Here is a 25,885-nt window from a genome sequence, read left to right as displayed (position 1 = left end):
TAAAATTGTCAAATCAGTAATTTTCTTATAAGTCCGGGTAAATGAATTAATTTGGATCAGTGGAAATCACACAGCGAGCCGAGTGAATACGATTATAAGCAAAGTGTAAAAACTAGCTTAAATATTCCAAAGCACATTACATCGATTTTTTACTTAGGTTAAGTCCCATGTGAATATTATAAAAAAAAATATACTTTGTTTGTCTCGGTATAGTTTGTATTAGATGTTTCTGTAAATAACTCTTTTGAAGCTAACTGTATATACTGCTTTAATAAGAATATGTTAGTGTTAAAAACAAAGGCAATGTTTTTGTCGCCGAAGCTGTACATGGCGGCATTAGAAAGATTGTTATTGAAACTTGTATGAGAAAGGCTTGCAGGCTCTAAGTGTAAACATCTCCGAAGTCAGTCAGAAAGAGTTCAAACAACTTTCCGATGGCCGGCAACTTGCAATCAAAAGAAAGCGGAGAAGAACAAAAGGCGTGCCGAACTTGAAACTTAAGATGAAAGACTCATACCGATTCTTTGGGGGTTGCCAAACTTCATGCGAGGTCTCAGAGGAGGCCTAATAAAAAGGGACTGAAGCAAGCAGAAAGGGTCCCTGTTCCAAAATTGCTGTCAAAGAGGAGGTCGCCCGGTTCAGAGTCGCCGTCAGAGAGACTGCCCGGGTCCACGTTCTTCTCGGTTCGAGACGTCGCTAGAGAGAGAGACTACTTCTAGGCCGCAGACAAGGTTTCAAATTGCCGAAAGGAAGAGTTCCAATTGCCGGAGAAAAGTTTCCAGGCCAGGTTAATGTCAGTGTTGCGTTTTCATTACAATTTGATGAATCAAACGCCTTCACTGATATTGCTCAGTTAATGGTATTTATTCGCATGGTATTTCAAGATTATTCAAGTGAAGAAGAACTTTTGAAAATTATACCATTATTGGGAAGGACTAGGAGAGAAGACATTTTTTCAGCATTTGATGAATTCGTGAAACAACACAAACTTCCGCTTTTTAAACTTGTGTCTATTACTACTGAAGGTGCTCATGCAATGATAGGTAATAAATCAGGCTTCATTTCCATTATGTACAAACAATAACAAATGTCCAGATTTTTTAACATACCACTGTATTATTCACCAACAAGTACTGTGTAGTAAGATATTAACACAAAAGATGTTTTGGATATTACATTTAAAATTGTAAATTCCGTTCGAGGAAAAGCCCTGCAACGGCGATTATTTAAATTACAGGCAGATGATGATAGGGAACTTCTGTTGTACAATGTTCGCTGGCTCAGCAGAAGTCAATTTTCAGAAAGATTTCTTGTATTAATTAACGATATAAACAATTTTCTTGATGAAAAAGAAGATATTTATCCACAATTGAGTGATAAAATCACTTATCATTTTTAGTAGATTTCTGTACGAAATTAGGCAATTTAGATTTAGAGTTACAAGGTAGAGATAAAAATGTAATTGGCATGTTAAGTTCAATAAAAACTTTCCAACAATACTTGATTTTATTAAAGAAAACTATATTTTATATATAAAATATAATTCGCGTTTATATTTATATTTATTTATATAAATATAAATAAATATAAATATAAACGCGAATTTAGACATCTCCCATATTTATTAAAATTTTTTGAACAAAATCAAGAAATGCTTCGCTATGATTTAAAAGAATTTATTCGTGAAATAGAATTAGTTCAGGAAGAAATAAATTCAAGATTTAAAGATTTTAATAAAACAGAAATGATTGTATCTTTTATCAATAATCCATTTCAAGAAAACTTGAACATCACAGAAATTTCAAATAAAATTAGTGGACTGTTTGATATAAACCAAGCGGAAGTAGAACTTGAGATAATTAAACATTCAGAATAATTTACATTTAAAATCAATAAACAATGAAGTCATTTGGAAGTATGTACACGAAAAATTCTGTCGTGTTTCGGATCGATATACTTGTCAGAATCCGCTTTTTCAAATATGATCGTCATAAAAAATCAATTAAGAAACCAAATTACAAATGAACATTTGGATGATTGTCTGCGATTGGCCACTTCTTCATATCAACTTGACTATGAAAATGTTGCGAGGTCCAAACAATGCCAAATTTCACATTAACTTTTTTTTTTTTTTTTAAATCAACCAGCATTTCCTGTAACTTGTGAGTTTATAATCAGTCTGTTCTTTTTTCTAATTTTGGTTTTCCAAAATAGAGAAATAAATATTTTATTCCAATATATATATATATATTTGTATTAAAATAATTAAAAGTGATAAATAAATTTTTAATTACACAAATAAAGTTTTAGTTGTGTATTTTTTTTTTTTTTTTTGTTGTTGTTTATTTGTGTGTAATCAGATATCAGGTTGGGTGAACGTGATCTATATAAGAGGGTAGATCGCTGAATAACTTTTTTTATAGAAAAGTAGCTCGCGTAGTAAAAAAAGTTAAACACCACCTGACCTACAGCATATTTAATACTGCAGGTGCACGGAAGTTTAGCGAAGGCGGAAATTCGGCACAGAGAAGACTTGAACATCCTTATTTTTCATTCACTTTCAACAGTGACAGTGAAAATTATGTACCACCAAAAAGACTATTATTATTGTTACGGGTGACTCCAGGGAGTCCTTAGACTCATCGAGGGAGGCCTTAAATTTGTTGAATGAGAACCTTTTTTAGGTTCTCATTCAACAAATCTATGTTGAATGAGAACCATCCAACAAGTCTATGGAATGAACCTTATGAGAACAGGCTGAATGAGAACATTCAACCTGCTCTCATAAGGTTCATTCCATAGATCTGCTATCATCTTGGTCACTCGCCTCTGGATCCTCTCCAGCTCCTCCCCATCAAGAAGAAACCTAGGTGACCAAATCTGGGCACAGTAGTCGAGATGAGGTCTTATCAAGGCTCGGTACAGAGGTAAATAATTTGCTTCTCTCTGCTCGTCAAAGTATTTTTCAACAACCAAGTGAGTCAATGAGTTGATTTTGCCACTTTTACAATGTGTCCCCTAAACTTCAACTCCCTATCCACCAACACTCCCAAATCCCTGGCCTTATCAATCTCCTGGAGTACAGTTCCACCAATGTGGTATACTGCTGTTAATCTTTTCATCCCCAAAATGCATAACCTTACATTTTGTCATATTAAATTGATATCCATTCTTCTTAGCCCAGAACTCCAATCTATCCAAGTCGTCCTGCAAGATTTTGACATCTTCTGCATTCACTGTTGCCCTACCAACTTTGCATCATCAGCAAACAAATGAACTGTTCCTCTTAGATCCTTCCCTATATCATTAATGAACAAATTAAACAGCGATGGTTCAAGAACAGAACCCTGCGGCACACCACTAGTCACAGGCCGTCTTTTGGACTCTACTTCTGAATAAACTACTCTCGGATATCTCTCCATCCACCCACCTATCCATCTCACCAACCCTATATCCATTCCCATATGTTGTTGTTTACGGATTAGAATTCCATGTGGTATCCTGTCAAATGCCTTAGCCAGGTCCAGCAGTATCACTGTAAACCCATTACCCTTATCCGGTTCAGCCATCACTGTGTTATAAAACTTGAGCAAATTACTGAGGCATGATCTACCCTTCATAAAGCCATGCTGTCCCCCATACAGTATCTCATTTTCATTAATCCATTCCTGTATTTTTCCCTTGACTACTTTCTTCAAGGCCCTGCCAACGACTCCTGATATGCTGATCGGTCGGTAATTTGCAACAGTAGTCTTGGATCCTCCTTTATGCAGTGGAACTATTTTCCCCTCTTTCCACACCTTCGGGACTAAACCAGACCCAAGACTCAGATTAAACAACATGGTCAAGGGCACTGATAATTCTTTAGCCGCTTCACGTTCGACCTGTGCCAGTATACCATCCAATCCCACAGATGTATTCACATTAAGGTTCTGTAATAGACTATTCACCTTCACTTCATCACAATTCCCGTATAAACTAATGGTTCCTTCATTTTTTCAATGTCACCACCTGGGTGATATACTTTTGCAAAGTGCTCGCTCAGTAATTCCACTGTATCGACTGATTCAGTGACCTCCTTACCATCGTCATTCCTTAAAATCATTTTGCCTTGTACAGTTTTTTTTTTTTTTTTTTTTTTTTTGCTTGCAGCATATTGAAAGAACTGTTTGGGATTCTCTTTAGCTTGCATAGCTAATGCTTTATACCGTTCATGTGCCTGCATGTCACCTTTCTCTTTAAATTCCTTCCACAGTTGTTTCTTTTTTTTTTTTTGCAGCTCAAGCTTAATGGTATTATTCATCCATTTAACACCTACTTGTTTTACTATTCGGACCCTAGGTATATAATCAGCCATAACCTCCTGTAAATGCTCCTTGACCACTTCGACATCTAGGCCCTGATTAGACCTCACTGGGTAGTGGTTCTTCCCATAATGCATAGCATTGTGCATGTCTGTAAAGATATGTGCTTTGCATTATGGGATACTAAGGCAAGTGACGTGAAGTCATTAGCCTCTATATACAAGTTGCCTTCACAAAGGACTAAATGAAGAATATAATTTCTTTTTAGAAGAAGAATTTTAGAAAACTCTTCCTGTAGTAGTGTTATGTCCCTATCTTACGATTTTGTTTGTCTTACAAACTGCCTTCGTCTATATTCTCCTCTTCTACTTTCAAGACATCACCTAAATTTCTACCAATATCTGAGCTATTGTTCCCCGTAGTATCCCTAGTATTTGTATTTTAACTGCACCCTTTGGGATATTTAGTTTAAGATATTTTATACATAAACAGAGAAAAGGAACTCAGATATCTGAAAGTGTAACTATTGCAGTCGTGACACTATTCCTTGTTACTCAACATTAATTCCTTAAACTTCCCGTTTCTTAACATTAATTTCCCGCATGGTTAGGCTCGAATGTTTCTAAGCAGTGCATTGGATTAGCAATATCAGGCAACTTTTTTTTCATTAAACAAAAGATGATTCGACAAAAGATACTACGATCATGCCGCCACAAAACTTCATACAAAACATGAATTCACTTAACATGGAAAAATTAGATTACCACACATTATTAGATTATTTAACTTCAAGTACACTAACAAAATCATTAAACTACTCTAGCACATACTTATGACAAATTCCGATTCTCTACACATCGCACTAGGCATTCAAATTCCTCAGGCTACTTGATTACTCAATTCACACTAATCAAACTCAATATTAACAAAACCATTTACTTCATTAACACACAACTATGTCATTAACTTTCCTTTTACAATGTAGTAGGCACTCAAGATTCTTAGGATAATTAATTATTCACAAATTATCAACACTAGCTAGCTTACTTTTAACACTATCAAATTCTAAAGTCCTATTATAATTTCTCCCTAATCACTTTAACAGTTCCGTATTATGACAATGGTACCTATCACAAACAACTCCTAGTTAACATAAGACAAAATTCACAATACCTTTCTTTAGCTTCACTTACGGGCCTTCACCTTCTACTGAACGAACTTGCTTGCATAACTTCTTGCAATTCAGGGCTATATAAACATGTGTGCCGTCGGCTGTACCATCCGAAACGAGGTCATCAATATTTTCACAACTTCCTATGACTCTATGGTATATTTTGCTTTCTACATAGGAATACGGGAATAGCTTTCCCGCTCACCTTCGATTCCTTGTTGTGGCATGAGGATATAAGCCATATCTCTCCACTCAGGAACACCGTGAAATCCACTAGAAAACCAAACTCAAACCACCGCGACTATCCAAACGTTTCTTCTCTTCTCGCAAAAGGCAAAAAGGCCTCAAGCCTCCTTGACTATCTAAACGTCTTCCCCAAAACCCAAAAGAGCCTACTCTTCGAAAAAAGCCTCGAGGGGAGGGTTTACCAACCCTTTTATAGCTGCTGCCCTGAAGGCGCCCTTTCTTACTTCTTTTTCCTACCTCCTACTTGTTTTCCGTCTGTCTACTAATTGCGTAGCATTTGGCCGCCATACGTCATTTTGATCGGCAACTCGTAACGAAGTTTCTATCCGGCTATAGGCCCTAAGCGATATTCCGTTATTTCTCTTGTTAGCCTCTATCTTAACCCCCTTTTAAACCTTTTCTCAGAATTCTACTTAATGCTTAATCTGTAGCCTCTTACATAGCGTATTTCATGACTCATTCTTTTATACTTATGCACTTAACTCTTTCATTCTTAATCGCATTACTATATTAATTCTTAGTTAGCTACTTATTTAATACAAATTCCTTGTTTAGTCATAATACATCTTAATACATTCTTTTCTTTTGTTATCTTAATTAAACAATAGACCTTTACATTTTACTCAATTTATACTGGATGCGAGAATATTTTATTAATTAAATTATCCTTTTTATGCAGGTTTTTTTTATGTTATTGATTTTTTATGTTACACCATGATAACTGATAATACTATATTCTCAACATATCAGGTGTAACAGTAGGGAATTCGCAGCTTGCTTACAGCTGCAAAGCCTTTTTACACACTCGGTCGCACTTGAGAAATCAGGTGTGACAGTAGGGAATTCGCAGCTTGCTTACAGCTGCAAAGCCTTTTTACACACTCGCTCGCCCGCCCTCCCTCCAAGAGGTGTCTGTAAACGGCATATGCGTCTTTAAGAACAGTGTTTATCATCTTTTTAATGCTTGAGAAATACAGTTCTACCATAAGTGTACATATTTAAATTTTTTTTAATCATATATGATAATAATTAGGTATAGACAGGATGTTCAGAGATAGTCTGTTCTTTCCTGATATCAGATTGTTTTATGAAAATCATAAGGCATTGAGATTATTATATACTGGTTATTATAGATAATTAAGTATGAAAGATTAAGTAGGTTAATTTAGAGAGAAAAATGTCAATTTCTAAACATCTCAACATACTGGAAACCAGGCTTTCATATTTAAATCACTATTTATCAGTGGATTGCAACAGACTGCTTTCAGGGTCCCATTGTAAAACTATCATTCAGATTTAATATTTCCTCAGCGAAACGTAGGTACCTGATATTGGTCCGTAACGATGCTCTCGTCATTTTGGTTAATACACTGTTTTGTTTTGATTTTTTTTTTTTTTGAACTATTCCAAATATATACTGTATATTTTTTACAAATTGCTTGATGGTTATCAATTTGCTTGTAATTACAACATCTAATTGTTATTCTCGCTTTACTTACTTTCATTCCAGTTTTTACTACTTGACACCATATGTAGCTGTTGACATTTTTATTCCATCTTGAATCATTAAAATATGAAGTATTCATAAAAATCTAACTTTTTATGCACGGTAATACGAAAGTGTAATCTGGTTTGAATGTTCTTAAGATGTTATTTTTATCAAGCTTCAAACATTGTAATTTTATTTATTGATGACAAAGGGAAATGTTAATTTTCATATTTCAACGCATCTGCTTAACAGGGTAGCACTTTTTTCTTTTTTTTTTTAAACAATGTCGAAACACAGTACTGAGTATTTTTGCTTGATCTTTCTTTGGTACGCAAAAAGATGCCTAAATTTTATGGTGCTGTCGGAAGAATGAATATTCTTGTTGGAAAGATCTAGGTTCTTTCTCGATTAAGAACGCAAGGGACCTAAAAGTATGCAAGTACGTTTTCAATAGTAGTAGGTTTTTTACCCCTCCCCCTCCCCCTTTGGGAAACCGATATGCTCAGAACAGATCTTGGAGCGGCTGGATTAATATTATTAGTTTTTTGCTGGTAAAGCTAATAGTAGTTATGATATACCTCAATTACATAACTTTCAATTGCTCGTCACTGAACAACAGAAAATACAAGAACACACTCACTTGACAAATAGCATACTTGATTTTCACTACTTTTCCACCAAGATCACCCCAGATATAATTTTTTTTTTAAATTCTAAATTAATCATTGCACCCCCTCCCTTAAAGTAGTTCAGATCACTAAATGAAATGTAAACGTAGCACTTTGCCGTAGATAGACTGAGTTAGAAAATTCCGTAATACACGGCACTTTTTCGAGCCACTTCAGATCTTCAGTAAAAAGGAGTATAGTGGTCTCACACCAGCCAATGCCAATCATTCACACATAAAAACATGCACAAACATCAATGCCAACAAGTGGTTGAACACAGTTGTATGCTGAAAATCAGTGACTGCTTGGTCGACTAACCTGACAGTAGTAAACAGTTGGTTGGTAACTTGTTTTGAATTTATGGCCGAAGCAACTCGGGTTATAAGACCATTGTATTGCGTGAGCTCATCTGGACAGTTTTGCGGAATGAGAAACCCGAGTTTCCGGGAGGAAGAACCTTATCACCTCCTCGGTATGAGACCGGCTAACTCATATTCGTTTGAAAATCCTTTATAAAGCTTCTCATCCCAGACCGGATTCGAACCGGATCTTTCCAACTAAAGGGCATAATAAATGATTCATATTTAAATATAAGCACATAGAGACAATTATAGGTCTTAAGAAATGAGACCATATATTCTCCCCCCCCCTAAAAAAATGTAATACTGTATTTTACGCCAAGGATTACATATTTCTAGGAACCTAGTAATTATATAAAATTCGTGCTTGTTTTATATCAGTCAGAACCGCCACTGGCTCACTCTTCTTGCAGTGTGAACGTCATATTACGTGATCAATTCGTATTAGGGCTAGACTGACAGCCCTGTTTGGCCGACCTGTATATAATTCTAATCCTACTGCGACAAATAACAATATTTATCTTATAAAGTCAATCAAATAACATGATTGACTTTATAAGATAAATTATTTACAATTGCCGATGTGACACTTTAATCATGCTTATTGGAGCTGAAGGTAACTCGAAATAGTACTATGAAGACAGGTTTAGAATTATCTAATCCTCATCTCACCCACAATACTAATACTGCTGTGGTTTAACAACTTGGGAATGGAATTGTTATTAATAATAACATACTTGGTACTGGATTCTGATCTGAGAAAATAGCTTCAACCAGACTTACTCGCGTCAGTTGCTGCGGTGTTATGATAGCACTCTCCACTCATTTTACTTATACGACAAAATTGTAGTGCTTAAACATCTCCAGCTTTAAGATCATCTATGATAAATACCGTAAACACTGATCTCCACACCACTATCATCAGGACGACAACCTAGTCACCTTCACTGCTTCCAAAACACAGTGTTGTGTGTTTTCTTGTAAAAAATACCTTCTTTATTTTCCTTGGATAATACTCCACCAAGACGAGATCTCTCTTCTCTTACTGGCTTACTCCTAGCTTCTCCTGTCATAATTACATCACTTATAAATCTTCAGCTTCCAGTAAACTTGGCATCCTTTTTCGCTCAAGGCGTTACTTCTCCTCTGTTTTACTTTGTATGAATCTTATCTACCCAATCTTGGAATACTGCTCTCACACATTTGGCATAGTGCATTTAAAATCTTGTATTTATTATTATTATTATTATTTTAATTTAATTTTTTTGGTGCAGCTCAGAATAGCAGTTTGGTTGATATCTGATCCCTCTCACAGACTCTTCAGGCCCTGTTTCAGTTTCCTTCTCTTCTACAGATATTTTCATGGGTAGTACTGTTCAGCAGAACTAGAGTCTATAATGCCCCCTCACCCCCTTCCCATTTCTGATTAACCCACAGAAGCACAAATAACAGCTTGTGAATTCAGTTGTTCACCGAATCTGCTACTCTCAGTCGTCAATTCCATCTAATTTCTGTGGAACAGGCTTTTGTAATCAAGTATTCTCCAAGGAGTATAATCAGCTCTTTAAGAAGAATATCAACAGATTATTTTTCTCTTCACTTCAGCTCACACATGGCATTTATTTGCCATAGGCTTTTTGCGACCTTTCCCGTGTGTGTGTGTGGGGGGGGGGGGGGAGTGATATATAAAAACGACACTCAAAGCACCGAACACCAATTTCATATTAGCTTTCGCTAACCTATTTAAGGTTTTTTTCAAGCACGTGGTGGTTGTTGGATTTTTTTCTGCAGATAGACATTTGTGCTTGCTCATTTATGACTCGTGACTTCATCACTGAAGATTGATACTTGTGTGTACTGAGTTCCCGACTAACACTTAATGATTTTTAAATTCATTATTATGGATGACACTATTAAGAATCCATCGAATTCTTAATAGTCTCATCCATGTCCATAATTCAAATCAGTTCACTTTTCTTTATTCTTAATAATTCATCTTTCACATCCATACATCACTACTGGAAATACCATTGCTTTGATCTCTAACTCTCATAACCTACGAACATACATAATTTTTGTATGTCCATGACTTCTTTCTCCATAGCTATCTATCCTTCTTTTAATTTCATCTTCACACTGACCATCATTTCTTATTCTGGACACTAGGAAATAACTTTCAACTACCTCTATTTTATCTCCTTCAATCTTAAATTCACCCAAATTACCAGTAGCCATCACTTTTGTTTTGCTGGTGTTTAAACTAAGCCAGGTTTTGTTACTTTCTCGCTTAACCAATAGAATCAACTGCTCAAGATCTCCCTTAGTTTCTGCTACGAGTTATACAATCTGCACTTATTTTTTTTTTTGCCACCAATAATAATTCCTGCTGGATCTTTGTCTAAGTTGACCATTCTTATAATATATTCACTATAAATATTAAATAAGATAGGGTAACAGTATACAACTCTTCCGCACGCATTTTCCCACTCGAACACCGTCTGTTTCAACAAAGACTGTTTTTTACTGAAGCCTCAAGGTTGTTATGCAGCTTTCCAATCAAAATAATGAATTATACTTCGGACATTCCCATTGATCACATTCAGTGATGCATTACTGAGTTAGAAAAAAAATCAGCCTGTTGGTCAAATAGTTTCTCCTTAATCCTTGTACTCCCATGTTACACAGCTTGAACACTTCCGCTGTAGCGATACTAACTTAACTATAATTAAAAATATCTTTAGGGCAAAGATCCGTAATATATTATTACACAGGAAACCTTGATGAATCTTCGGTTTATGGAGGTTTCCTGTGCCTAAAGTTACAATATTCACACAATATGGTCTATGGTTTCCTTCCTTAAACTCATTCATTGACAAAGTATGCATGACTTCCTCCGTTATTCATCACTCTCCATACAAAAATTTGGTCCTCACGGCCCTTACTAACCATATTCTTAACTAATTTCCGGGGATAATCTCTATTTCTCGCCCTTACTATGATGTATTGGAAATTTTCTTCTGCATTTATTCTATAAGATGCTTTATTAACTTTTTATCATTTCCTTTTTCACCTATTAGCTAACCATTATAACCTAAACCCTCAATCCATCTGCCACAGACCACTCACCATTTTTGTCACTTGCTTCTGGTTGCTCTCCAATACATCCCCAAGAAATCTAGACGAACAAATATGCACAAAAGGTCATCTCGGCTTCGCCCATTCAAAATTTTACTTTCTTAGACAGTGGGTTCTTTAATTTCCGATATCTTGTCAGTAGTGTTGTCTTATTGCATTTCTTCCAATGTTTTTGGAATGTGCTTTTCAATTAAAAGTAAGTTAGATGGCCTCATTGAGAAGTAGCAGTACTTTTCCTCTCGCTAAACACAGGCCAAAAGAAGGCACACAGTTACACGAGCTGGCTTCATGCCCCCCCCCGTAGCCCTTGTATATGTTGTATTGACTTATGCAGAGCTGTTTGTGTACTTCTTCTGTACAATGGCATTACTCCTTTAAATTAATAGCATCCGAACAATACAACAGTGATAATTCATAGGATTGAATATACAGTAATATCGAAATTGAAGGTACACGCCTCTAATTTACTGATCCCTCCTCACAAATGCCAGAGTGAAATGAAAATGGTTAGTCGATGTTTCCACATGCACACACATTAAAAGTGAATCCTACGATATCACTGACTTCTTGTAGAGCACATTTTTTCAACTTATATCCTCAGATGACATTGAATAAATTCACATGCGCACATTTCCGGCCTTTGAAAGTTGAATGTATCGTAAACGTATATCGTCCCATTTCGTCACCGATTTTTTTTTCTTTCCTACTTTAACTATGAGTTCAATGAATAAGCAAAGTGAAATGCCAGTGAACATTACTGAGAAAGGATCAAAAGGAAGACATTGCTATGAAAGGTGTGAGATTGAAATGTTTACTTTAGACTCTTGTTATCGGACGATACGGTCAATGTTGGCAACTCCCGCATGTTGTGTAATGATTGATCTAGGACTGTACTTCGAACTCCTCTTCCGATGCATATTTCTTTGAGAGTCTTTTTCGTCCAGTAGTGAGAATGTGCAGTGGTTATGGATATTAGCTCTTAAAAGTAAGTGAATTCATTTTCATATATATATATATATATATATATATATATATATATATACATAAGTCGCCGTCATTTTTCTGCAAGCCGGTTTCATACATTGGGGCTGGATTTACGTGCACTATCTTTTCATTTAATAATTGTTGAAAAAAAAAAAAGAGCTATTTTAAATTACGGAACAAATTTGTTTTCTATGGAATATGAGTAGCGACTATATACCAAGAAGATATGATGAAAACAAGCGGTCGTGTCAGTTGGAAGACTGCGCTCGATGTTAACAAGCTAGCATCATGCGAAAAACGAAGTTCACAGCAAACGTACAGTATAAGATCTAACTATACTCTTATACTAATCATTGACAATATCTACCGACGTACGAAATCTTGCCCATTAAGCTTGGGGCTGATATTGTAAAATCCAATATGTTCTCCAGTAATACGAAGTTTCCCAGTGACACGTCATCTCTTTCCTGAACCGCGGGCTGATTATATATAGATCCCAATATCTTTACATATTGTTAATGAATTAGTTGCTTGATCCAGCAGTCGCCGCAGTGATTCGATTGCTTTCTTTATTAACAGTTAAATTGCCTACCAAATTTATGTAATCGGAATTTTCTTTTGTTTTTCAGTATCCCTAAATAACATACTATTGTCTCAGTAATCAATAAAGCTTTCATGTACGTATTGAAGTACAGCATAACTAGAACATCTTCGCGTAGTGTTTCTCAACCTTTCCAAGTCGGGATCTTACAATCTTAAATACTTCGTAATTGCATTGTGAACTACGATTTTTATTACCCCCCCCCCCCAAATGGGACTCGGTAAATGCGCTCATTCGTGAGTAAAATTTGCCTGCTGCAGACTGAACAATAGAATACCTTTTTTTATTTAATTTTTAAAAAATTCTACGACTGCAGTACAGTATAAATTTAATCATTTTGTTGACCTCCTATTGACTTGAGATATTTACAAAAATGAGGGGTAAGGGTTTGCACGAGTAAGATTTTGCATAATTTGTCTTTATAGTAAATTATTTGTTCGGTAGGTTGTAGAGAAAAAGTTGGCAGATGGGTTTTGAAGTTTGGATGCTGAACCATTTGAATCTAGAAAAGAACTTGAATTTGTATTAATTAAACTGGAATTCTGGAACTGCACATTTTAGTGTGATGAGTGTACTCATCACACTAAATGTGCACCAATAATGGTTGTTTTACATTAGCTCTTTTGCAAAGTGCTTTGTTTTTCCTCATAAAAGTCATTTTCCCTTTCTTCTTTCAATCCAACATTAGTTTCATCCTTCTTTCATTATTAAAGTCGATGACAATATGGAAAGCTTGTCAGTTCATATTGAAACTTACTATACAGTAAATTATGTAAAGAAAAAATGTATATCGTGAAGAGTTATATATATATATATATATATAATTTCTGCTGCACTCTGGCCAGTCACTCAATATTATTAGTAACCCATGAGAACAGCAGCCAAGCTGTCTTTTTTTTTGCCCCCTTAGCCAATTCATAGCTACATGCTTTTATTTTTAGTGTGAATAGTTTGATAATTGGTAAAATATCTTTACTGGTGCTATTGAATACTATTTCAATGCATAGGCCATAGCCTACAGTTTCCTATGGCACTTCATGGGAAACCATAAAATGAATACAGCAATAAATAAATTCAGCCAATAAACAAAGCAGCATGGCTCGCTAGGATGCAAAAAGTAAAGAAGCAGTTTAAAAAGAAGAATTTAGTAAGATAAACCTTAGATTACCATTTGATCAAATTTGCATCACTGTATGTGATCTAATGCATTTGCATTAGATGACAAAGCAGATCTCTCTCTCTCTCTCTCTCTCACACACACACACACACACACACACACACACACACACACACACACTTATTCATAGCTTGATTTAGTTGATTTTTTTAAATTTATTGTTTTGTGTTTCTCATCCACAAAAAATTTTGGTAAACCTATAGTACAACTGTACTGTGGGTGGGTGGGCTAAGAATTTTTTTTACTATTATCAATTTTATTTTATTTTCTTCTTTTTTTTTTGTAATTTTTATTTATTTTTTCATAGTACAGAAACCCTGCTCTAGAGACCAAACATGGAATGTTTTCAAGCCACTTCAGGCCTCTAATAAGCAGGGCAGTGATCTTACATTGGGTGATGAAGTTCATCTTCTCCCACCTAAAGACAATCACAAACATCCATGTCCTTAGCAGGACTCGAACCCACTACCTGTTGGAGAGTGGGCACACTAGCCACTTGGCCATCCAGGCCAGAATACATACGTAACCTTCTCATTTTCACTTTATGAAATAACCTATTAATTGTATATGTACTCTATATACACATTTTGAAATTTTATAAATTAATGTTGTTTTTAATTTATTACATTCTTTTTAAACTGAATCTTTATGCAAGAATGTTAGACTGCTTTGTGATTTGATTAATCCAAAAAAATGCATTAGATCACATACAATGATGCAAATTTCATCAGTGCCGTATATAAAAGAAAAATACATGAAGGTAAAAAAAAACATGATCAGCTAGTCTACTCGATGCTCTTTTCCCTGTTTTGTTATGATTTACTGAATCAATTACACCTGCAGAATATGGACATGAAGAGAAATCGTCTGTCACACAAAAGAAGCTGTAAATGAAGTAGGATATTTTAAAACTCATCCATATTTCTGGCAGATTAGTGATAGATTAGTTACAAAAAAAAATAGATCAGATAAGACATTTTTGCTGTATGTTGGTGAAAGTTTTCTAATGCTTATTACAATTACATTTTGAAAATTGGATAAGTAGTTGATCAGACTTTGCTGATTTGTTCTACAAAATTGATAATATATAATTGCCACATTTATAACAAAGATTTAAGTAATTTTGGAATTTCACCAAAATTGGTTACAGAAATTGGAAAAAATTTTTGAGTACATTACAGTGCATTGAAAAGTATTTCTCATTTAATTTTTTGATGTGCAAGAAATAAATTCATTTAAAATTATAAAAAAAAACTATAGATTTTGAGCAACAATGTTTAATTGATGAAAGTAAATGGAAAGTTTTTCTTTCATGCAATAATTAAAACAATCCTAATCCTGCGGCCTCTCTTTGAGAGGGTTGCAGCTAATTACTAGGGAGATATGGCACAAGGTGGTTTCCTGACTTAGCAGATACAGCTCAACTTCTAATTTTCATTTGAACTGTTTCCAAAGATTTTGTTATTAATGAAGAGCTATTAGCTTTAGAGTCATTGCATAACACAGCCAAAAGTCAAGACATTTATGATGTAGTTATGAAGGTTGTAAACGGTACTGGTGACATCAACAATCTCACAGCTATTGTGACAGATGGCACCAAATCAATGCGTGGTATTCAAACAGGCTTAGTTGGCTTACTAAGGAAGGCTGGAATCAATTGCCCTGTCTTGCACTGCATTATACATCAGGAGGCTCTGTGTGGTGAAATTCTGGAGATAGAGGATGTTATGAAAACTGTAATGAAGTGTGTGAATCTAATTAAGGGCAGAAACCAGGCCTTGACATGCCGCAAGTTTCTTTCTTTTCTAATAGAAATGGAGGCAGAATATGACGATTTAGTGTTGTACATAGAATTACATTAGCTAAGCAGAGGGAACTGTTTGAAATGGTTTTTTGCTTTGAGAAAGGAAATAAAACAGTTTCAAAAAACTGTGATCCTCATTTTAACAGTTTACTCACCTTTCTAACAGCCATCACACACCACATAATGAACTCAACGTGAAGTTACAGGAACGTAACCAAACAATCTCAGATTTAGTTGGACACCTAGATGGGTTGATAAGTCCACTGAAAGTTTTTAAATTCACCCTAGTCAGAGGAGACTTGGTACATTTTCCTTCCTGCAGGGAGTTGATGGAAGAGAGCTATGAGATTGAATTAAAGTTTTCTGTGCCAATGTTAGATCAACTTTTGGAGCAATTCAATAAGCAATTTCTGACTTCAGTGACATGTGGCCACAACCGACATTATTTAACAACCCAATGAAATGCGACATTCAGAGTTTCAGTTGGATTTGTGTGACCTTCAAAGTGACTCCTTTTTTCCAGTCAAGGGTGGAGATAGGCATTTACTTTTGGAAACTGGTACCAAGAGAAAAATATCCTGCATTGAGTGATTTCAGCTTGAGAATTGCATCTACATCTATGTTTGGAAGCACATACATATGTGAATGCACTTTCTCAACTATGAGGGCGGTTAAATTGTCACAAAGAATCTGACTGAATGATGACTGCCTTCAGAATTTGTTACAAATATTGTCATCATCGTTGAAAATTGACTTTGATGAACTTGTTGCCTCACATGAACGCCCACAGTGTCTCATTAAGTTGCGTTACATATAAAAAAAAAACAGAAATATGTAATTAAATTTAATTTAACAACTTATATTTAAATCAATCAAGTATTTTATATTGTTCTCCCAATAGTAAAATGATTTAACCAATATAGTAATTCAATACATATAACTATTGCCTTGAAAAAAATGCAGAGTTTATTTTTATTTAAGTTCTGTCTAAAAAGTTCTGTGTGCGGCCCGTGACACTACCACTCATCATATATTGACCCTCATATAGAATGAAGTTGGCCACCATCAAAACTGTGATGATGATCAAACAATGAAAATGTTTTAAAAATTGTTGAATTGTTCAATCTGTTTGATATTGTTTTGAAAACTAATTTCAGTGAAATGAAGAATAATTAGAAGGGGAAAAAATATACATTACCATGGACCAGAAATTCAAAACAAATTCACAGCATTAATGTTACAAAAATTTAATGTCAAATGGTAAATAAATTAAAAAGTGAAATATTATTCAATAGTACTAGACTGTACTCTCAATTGTAGTCACTGGGAACAAATGTCCATTATTTCAGATTTGTTTCTAAAACTTCAGGAATTATATATGAACATTTTAGGTTTTATTGAACTATTCAATAAATTTATACTAAGTATAAGTAATAGAATAGTTACAGAATTGTACACTATATAAATGTAGTATTAGCAATACCAAACAATTTTATCAGAAGATGTTTTATTAACTGCTTATATTTTGCTGAATTTCAAATCAGCATCATCAGAGCACAACACAAATAGTATATGTGACCGAGTAAGTGAAACAATACAATTGTAATGGACAAAAGATCTAAAGTCCTATTTTGGCACCCTCTAATATTGTAAAAAATGACTCAACCATTGAGTCAGCTATGGCTTTGAAGAATTCTCCTAACCTAAACAGATATGTTATGATAGGTTTCACGGTATAAAAGAACACAGATGGTTAAGCAAATAACTATTTATTAACTTAAGGCTAATTTTCGCTGGTCTTATATCCAGCATCTTCAGAGCACACAACACAAAGTTTGTTACAAAGGCAAGACAACCACAATCCGGTGTAACAGTGGGGACAGTATAAGTGATTGCAGCGTGCAACACAAGACTAAACAGATATGGTTGCATTAATTTCCAAAAAATTTGGGAGACTGTTATTGTAAGAACAACTTCTGCATAGCTGTAATTTTTTTTTTTTTTTTTACAACATTAAAGGTGCCAAAATAGGGCTTTAGATCTTTTGTCCATTACAATTGTATTGGTTTCACTTACTCACTGTCGCGTATACTAACTGTGTTGTGCTTGAATGATGCAGTTAATAAAACATCTTTTGATAAAATTGTTTGGTGTTATTAATGCTGTTAAAAATAAGCGATTAAATAACCATCAACACCTAAGCTTATCTATTAGATTGTATAAATGTAGATGATATAAAAGTACAGAGCTATGATACAATGCCACTAATATGTACAGCAAAAATAGTGGAATTAAACTTAAATCACATGCATTTTATGTTGATTGCACATCTTATTCTATAAATTTAGTCATGCATGAGGCAGTGAAGAGTGATTTAGAATCGATTTTATTTTTTAGTTTAATCAAGAAGTCTCATAATTTTGTTGTTGCATCAACAAATAGAGGGCATATTAAAAAAAAACTTGCCACATTTAACACTAAAAACATTTGGATACATTTTGAATCGTGGACCAAAGCAATAAAACCAATCAGATATCAGTTGGATGAATTTTATGATGCATTAGTTCACATTAAAGACAATGAGGATATAAAAGGAGTAAATGATTTACAAAGATATAATTGCAAATGTTTCACTTTTGAAACATATTTGTAAGTAGCATTAACAGTTCAGTCAACCTGTGTACAAATAGAAGAGAGGGAGATGTGTAAATTGAGTGACGTTATTATTATTATTACTACTACGGGCTACTCCAGGAGTCCTTAGACTCATCGAGGGAGGCCCTAAACATCATGTTCACACAACTGTTCAACATTCTCACAGTATCTATCATACCTTGCCTTGAACTCGCCCACGCTCTTGCCCAGCTTCCATGGGTGTCCCCTAGTTCTCCCACCACCAGTCCTGATCTCAAAAATATCATCTGAATTAATCCTATAGAATCCTTTTAGCAATTTGAATGTCTCAATCATATCTCCCCTCTTCCACCTATCAACTAGTTTCTGCAACCCACAAATCTTCAACCTGTTCTCATATGGTTCATTCCATAGACCTGCTATCATCTTAGTCACTCGCCTCTGGATCCTCTCCACCTCCTCCCCATCAAGAAGGAACCGAGGTGACCAAATCTGGGCACAGTAGTCAAGATGAGGTCTTATCAGGGCTCGGTACAGAGGTACAATAACTTGCTTGTCTCTGCTCGTCAAGGTATTTTTCAACAACCAAGTGAGTTGATGAGCTGATTTAGCTACTTTCGCAATGTGCCCCCTAAACTTCATCTCCCTATCCACCAACACTCCCAAGTCCCTGGCCTCATCAATCTCTTGAAGTACAGTTCCACCAATGTGGTATACTGCTGCTAATCTTTTCACTCCAAAATGCATAACCTTACATTTGTCACATTAAATTGACATCCATTCTCCTTAGTCCAGAACTCCAATCTATCTAAGTCATCTTGCAAGACTTTGACATCTTCTGCGTTCACTATCGCCCTACCCAACTTTGCATCATCAGCGAACAAATGAACTGTCCCACTTAGACCCTTCCCTATATCGTTAATGAACAAATTAAACAGCAGTGGTCCAAGAACAGAACCCTGTGGCACACCACTAGTCACAGGCCGTCTAAAATATACAGTTGGGTGCTGCTGTAGACCAGGTGATGGAATAGATGGTGGAGTGTGGTATACAATCAGCCATAACCTCCTGTAAATGCTCTTTGACCACTTCCCATGCTCTATCGACATCCAGCCCTTGCAGTTGTACATGCCATGGCACTGATCCAAGCAATCTCCTAAGCTTGTCATACTTGCCAGCACGGTAATTCCACATATACCCTGTCTTAATCACAAATTGCACACCTTTAGCCACCTCCCAGGTCAAGACCTTATGATCACTCTCACCAATAGGTGGCAACATGGTCATATTCTTTACAGTCAGATTCTCAGATACTATTACCAGGTCAAGCACTCTCACACCCCTAGTATTTTCATTTACATGCTGTTTCAGATAGTTATCCCTTAATAATTGAATAAAATCCATTTCCTTCCTCACATGTGTCCTCTCCTCCTTCCAATCAATGTTACCATAGTTGAAATCCCCCATAATAATTACCCTCCTTCCAATCATTTCATCAATTTGTTTATGCACACCATCTCCACCATCTATTCCATCACCTGGTCTATTCTATAGCAGCACCCAACTGTATATTTTATTCTGCCAGTGTCAATCTCACACCAAATAGCCTCAAATGAGCTCCTTTCACTATCCTGCAATACTTCAATTCTCTTTGGCTGCAGTTCATCAGCTATCATCACTAACACCCCTCCCCCAATTTTATTCTCTCTGTCCCTCCTAAACATACTATAACCTACACATTCTATCCCACTAACTATATCATCTTCCGTCAGCCATGTTTCACTAATGCCACTGTAGCCAGGAAGAGCCAATCAAGGCCAAAAATTCTTCCTTCTTGTTCCTAATACTCCTGGCATTAGTATACATGAATTGCAGTGATCCCTTTGTCCCACCCCTATCTTGATGCGTTATTCTAAATGTCCCATTCCCATTTTTTGTCCTTAGTGCTGGCTCAGGTACATTATATACATTTTTACACTCAACTGTCTCACTGATGTCTGGATATCCACTTCCCCCCCCCTCCTTGGTAGTTCTAGTTTCCCTGGTTCTGCACATCCATTTTCACTTCATTCAGCAACACTTTTTCCAGTCTCCGCACACCAAGTCCATTCAAATGCAGGCCATCCATCTTGTATAAGTCCTTTCACCCATCAAACTCATTCCACACGTCCACGAATTCCACACCACACCGTCCGCATAACCTGCGCATAATGTCATTTGCGATTATGGCCCTCCTTCTAAACTCCTCTCTGTCATACCGCGGTAACAGACTCACCATTCTAACTCTGTCACTCTTTTCTTTCGCTACCTTTAACAATACTTTCAAGTCCTCTCTCATAAAAAATTTATCACCTTTCAATTCATTCGTACCCGCCACAATTGTTAATTCTTTCACCCTCTGTTTTTGCACTCTAATACTCTCACTTACATCCTTAAATTTCGCACCCGGTAAGTACGATTTAGCCACCAGGATATGGATCAATCAACAGTCATATTCTCATCTATCAAGAGTAGATGATCCATCTATGTGTGAATACTGTAACACTCATCTTACTATGGTAGAATCAACTGAAGCTGAGTGGTTCAGTATATTTTCTGTTTTGTGTGATGGGGTGTCAGCACTTCACTCAAGAGAGGAAAACATTTTTACTAATCTGACTGAGCCATATACTCAAGGAGATCTTGTCAGATTCATACAAACCATAAAGTTAACTTTTTGCACAGAATTAATTTATACAGACACTCATAAATGTCTTGTATATATATTTGCTGCAATGTTCAGCTCTTTTAAAAAAAATCTGTTTCTTTATACCATACGTCATTTACTTAACTGTTTTATTTTTTGCATTTTAGTGTGATGTTATTACCTTCATAACAGTGTAGTTTGACTGTATCAGCCCTTTCAGCAGTTAAGTTCAAACCAACTTTTTATAAACTCAAATCATGGCTTGCTAATAATAGCATGTTCTATTCTCCGTCTTCATCTCTTCATCTTGGAATCCATGCCATCCCAGTTTGATGAGAACAACCTTGTCAACTTTAAGAATGATACTACTAGAACTTTGTCTTACACTGCTTGGAAAAACGTCAATGGACACAATGTGAGGAACAAATAGCCATGGTACTTACTTTCATAAAATGTAAAATGCAATGATTCTAGGAATCCTATGGAGCATACTTTCCACAAGTGTACAATAGTGACCAAAGGGAATTTTGGACCATTCTTCCTGTAGGCATGCAGTGAGGTCCTGGACTGTTGTTGGGCAAACATCCCTTGACCTCATCTGATGTTTCAGTTCATCCCACAGATGTCCAGTAGGATCAAGTTCAGGACTCTGTGGAGGCCAGTCAAGTGTGGTGATGTTCATGTCCATAAAGCATGCAGTTGCAGCAGCAGCCTTATGTACTGTGCATTGTCTTGATGAAAGAGATAATGGTCAATTTTGTAGAACATCCTGGTGTCCAGAATGTTCAGATACCTCTCAGAGTTCAATATTCATGGTACCACAAATGGATCTGAGACCAAACCAGGAAAAACAGGACCATACCATCACACTGCCACCTCTCAATTTCATAGTTAGGGTTGAACATTCTGGTCACCAGGCCTTCTTCAGTCATATCCATCCATTTGTTTGGTAGATGGTGTAGTATGAGTCATTGCCCTATAACGTAGCTTTCCAAGCTTCCACAGCCTTACACATTCTTTGCACCACTGAAGACAACACTGCATGTTTGTTTCGGCAATGCGAGGTTTGTATATTGCAGTCCTACCATGGAAACCCATGTTGTGAGCCTAGGTTCGAAATGTTTTTGTGCAGATTCGTGTTCCAGTCAATGCCTGGAACTCCTCATTCAGCATGTCAGCCGACGAATGGTAGTTTTTACATATTATCCTTCGTAGCACTTGCAGTCGACTCCAAGTGCTACCAAGTACTGTCAGTTGAAAACAGACCACGATCTGGTCACTCTTCAACAAACAGAAATGATGAAAACATTGAAAAGGTTGTTTGTCAGGCAATCAATGAAGATTGGTAAAAAACCATTGAACAAGTTACTGAAGAGACAAATTTGTGCCAGCGAATTTTAACAGATTTGCAAATGTCTGCTGAATTTGTGCTTCGTTTGCTCACAGAGGATTAAAAAATTATGTGAATGTTTGCTACAATTTGAGGGAGCAAGTTCTTAATGACCAGAACTTTTGAAAGTTGTGACTGGGAATGAGTTTTAGTATTAGGGTTATGATCCAGAAATAAAACAAACATCAAACCAATGGAAACATGCCTAAATTCACCGAGACCCAAGAAGACACGTCAAGTTCGATCAGATGTCAAGACAATGTTGATTTTTTTATTTATTTATTTATTTTTTTATGTGAATGGAATTGTACACAAAGAATTTGTTCCTCTTGTATAGACAGTGAATTAACATTTTTATCTCAACATTTTGAGAAGATTGCGTGATGGTGTGAGAGGAATAATGGTGAGAAATGTGGAGTATCAGTGATTGGTTGCTACATCACGACAATTCCCAGCTCACATAGCCTTGTCTGTCCAAAAGTTTTTGATGAACAACAAAATGTGTTTAAAATAAATTAAAGATGCCAAGAAATTATATTATTGGTTTCCTTCTTTATCCAAATGTAAGCAAACAAAGTTTGCACATTAAGTAATTTCATGATGGGATACTAAGGAAATTGATGTGAAGTCATTAGCCGCTGTATACAAGTAGCCCAGTTGTGAAATTACTTCACATGCAAACTTTGTTTGCTTACACTTGGATAAAGGAGGAAGCCAATAATATAATTTCTTGGCATCTTTAATATATAATACGACCAAATGAAAAAACTTTCAACAACATGGTGGTTGTTCCCCACCCTCCCTACATGCTCAAGCTCAATCTCCATGTGACTTCTTTATTCCCATGGGTAAAGAAAACCATGAAAGGGCAGCAATTTGTTGATGTGGATGAAGTGATATAAGTCACTTGAAGCCATAAACAGTATTCCAGTTGAACAGTTCCAGAATTTTTTCCAGCAGAATGCAAATGTTAGAACAAGTGCATCGACTCACACAGACAATACTTTGAAGGAGACTAGAATATGGTATTATAAACTTTAATAATTTTTTTTAAAAAAATGGTTATTTTTGGGTACCCTCTCATGTAATACACACACACAGTGGCGCACCCAGGGAGGGGATCAAGCCCCCCCCCAAAGGTTAAAAAAAACTAGAAAATTTTCCAAAATATTTTCCTAATTAAAATTCATTTTTTATTTATGTTGTGTCATGTCTTCTATTTCTATACTACTTATGAATTAGGGGTCACAAGGTGAGAGAATCCTATAGCAGCGTTTATCAACCTATGCTCCGTGATGATGGGACAGGTGGTCCACAGGCTTAAATTAACCAAATAAATCTATATATTTTAATTATCTAAACAAAACAAATTAAAATTGAATTAGTAAAAATTATTAAAATAAAATGAATACTTAAAAAAAAAAATAGCAGCAGAATGTTCATGGAATGAACATTCAGCCACTATTTTAATTTGTAGCAGCAGAATGACGAGTAATAAAAAAAGGGGTGAAGTGAAAAACAATATGGTTTTATTGCTTCCACATTCCCTTGCTGTTTTGTCAGATTTGAAGTGAACATGTGTTGTCCACATGACCACATTTCAACCAATTGCTTGTTATTTATTGATTTTTATTGTTGAAGGTTTTCCTCCTTCAACCAAGGCTCAATATATCTTCAGAAGTGCTAAGTAATACTTAGACAAAATGTGTTGCGAGTTAACTCCATTATTTATATATTTTTCAGAAATCATGCGAAAAGCAAGCTGACAATTGAGTTGAAATGCTAACTCTCTTCAACTGAATTCCAATAATATGTGAAACTGCCATAACAGCATTCACTATATATATAGTTTTAACACGTTTACGAATTTTAACACTTTCGGTTAAATTTTATTGCTGTCGAGCGAACTCACACAATCTAATTAATAACAATAGTTTTTAGTTAGATACTGTGTTAGTCGGTGCAACATATAGTTTTGCTTGAGTCTACATATACAGCATAGTTTCTGTATGAGGGGATTTATTAATTAGTGTCGTTTTTATCCCAGTTGTCTCTAATTGCACTATTTGTTGAGAAATATATTACACAGACTGCTTATACCTTATTCACTGACATAATAAAAATACTTGTTTTTCTTGCCTCTGCAATATAGTGGCTATTGGGGGAGGGCGTGTTGTTTACCACAGGAGCAAGTTATTATCGCCCTACTCTGAACATTTTTCAGCTTTTTTAATTTGTGAGGTATATGTGAAACTTTTTAATTTCTTTTTTCAAAAAGTAAAATCAGGGGTGAGAGTTATATGCAAGTAAGTATGGTATTTCAATTATGGATAAGTACATTGGTACCTTCTTTAAACGGAAAAATATCTCAGATGGTAGTGATAATTAAAAACGAGTTTGTGTGTAGTTTCTGAAGAGAAAGAGGTCTGTAATGAATCCACAGAAACACAGAATTCCCATCAGTTGCAATGCAATAGTATTAATACGCTTAATGAAAGGAAAGATTTGCTGACTTGCTGAACACTCGACCAGTGGATTGCATTCAAAGGTAAATACAGTTGGTTAGTTTGTAGGAATATTTTTCTGTTTTGTGACTTTTCTCGCTTTACGGTAATTATGCCTACATTATTGTGTTATTATTTAACAATTGTTTACAGTTTTGAATGTGTATATAAAGTCAATATCAACAGTCGCCTGATTACGAACGCATGATGAAAGGGATGGGGAGATTTGGAGCTTACCCAGATAGTATTCAAAAGGTAAATACAATTGGTTATTTTGTATAGGGGCCACGAAACTTATTAGTTTAGAATTTTACCATGGGAAATTGTTTGTGTCCACCTCAAAACTCTTAAACAGAATTTGGAAACATTTTCCAAATAACTTTTTATAAGAAATTTCTGTGATTTCATGATCCATTTCAGGCTTGCAGTCACGAGAACGACCTTTCGTTATCGAAAAAAGAGCAGCTAATTGAGCTTTCAAGTGACAGGGCTTAAAATGCAATTCTGTGATCGTGGTTTGGCTCGATTCTGGATCTCGCCTTCAGTGAGAAGTGAATTTCCTGAATTATTTGAAGAAGTCGAAAATCGTCATGCAGTTTTCTTCAACCTATCTTTGCGAGAAACGATTTTCATCGCTCCTTCAAATAAAAACAAAATACAGAATTCATCTTAAGTGTGTGTGTGTGTGTGCTGATCTTCGACTGAAGTTGACCAATATTGAGCCAGATATCCA

At 35.6% G+C, this 25,885-nt stretch overlaps 1 protein-coding gene across 4 annotated transcripts in view; it reads left to right on the top strand.

Moving 5' to 3' along the window:
- LOC150105891 (putative fatty acyl-CoA reductase CG5065) overlaps positions 1–25,885 on the top strand; it is a 337,145-nt gene that overhangs the window by 146,857 nt on the left and 164,403 nt on the right. Inside the window, exon 1 of one of the 4 annotated variants that reach the window (XM_090394388.1) lies at positions 12,306–12,357. The exons of the other annotated variants lie outside the window; for them this stretch is intronic. The gene's annotated coding sequence lies outside the window, so the exon portion shown is untranslated. Of the gene's footprint in view, positions 1–12,305; positions 12,358–25,885 lie in introns of those variants that run through there. 4 annotated transcript variants of the gene reach the window in all.

Source organism: Typopeltis vanoorti, chromosome 6, assembly GCF_054136105.1.
Source record: "Typopeltis vanoorti isolate ZY-2024b chromosome 6, IOZ_Tvanoo_1.0, whole genome shotgun sequence".
Lineage (NCBI taxonomy): Eukaryota > Metazoa > Arthropoda > Arachnida > Uropygi > Thelyphonidae > Typopeltis > Typopeltis vanoorti.
The sequence above is the reverse complement of the archived record's forward strand: the minus strand, read 5'-3'. Positions and strand labels throughout refer to the sequence as shown.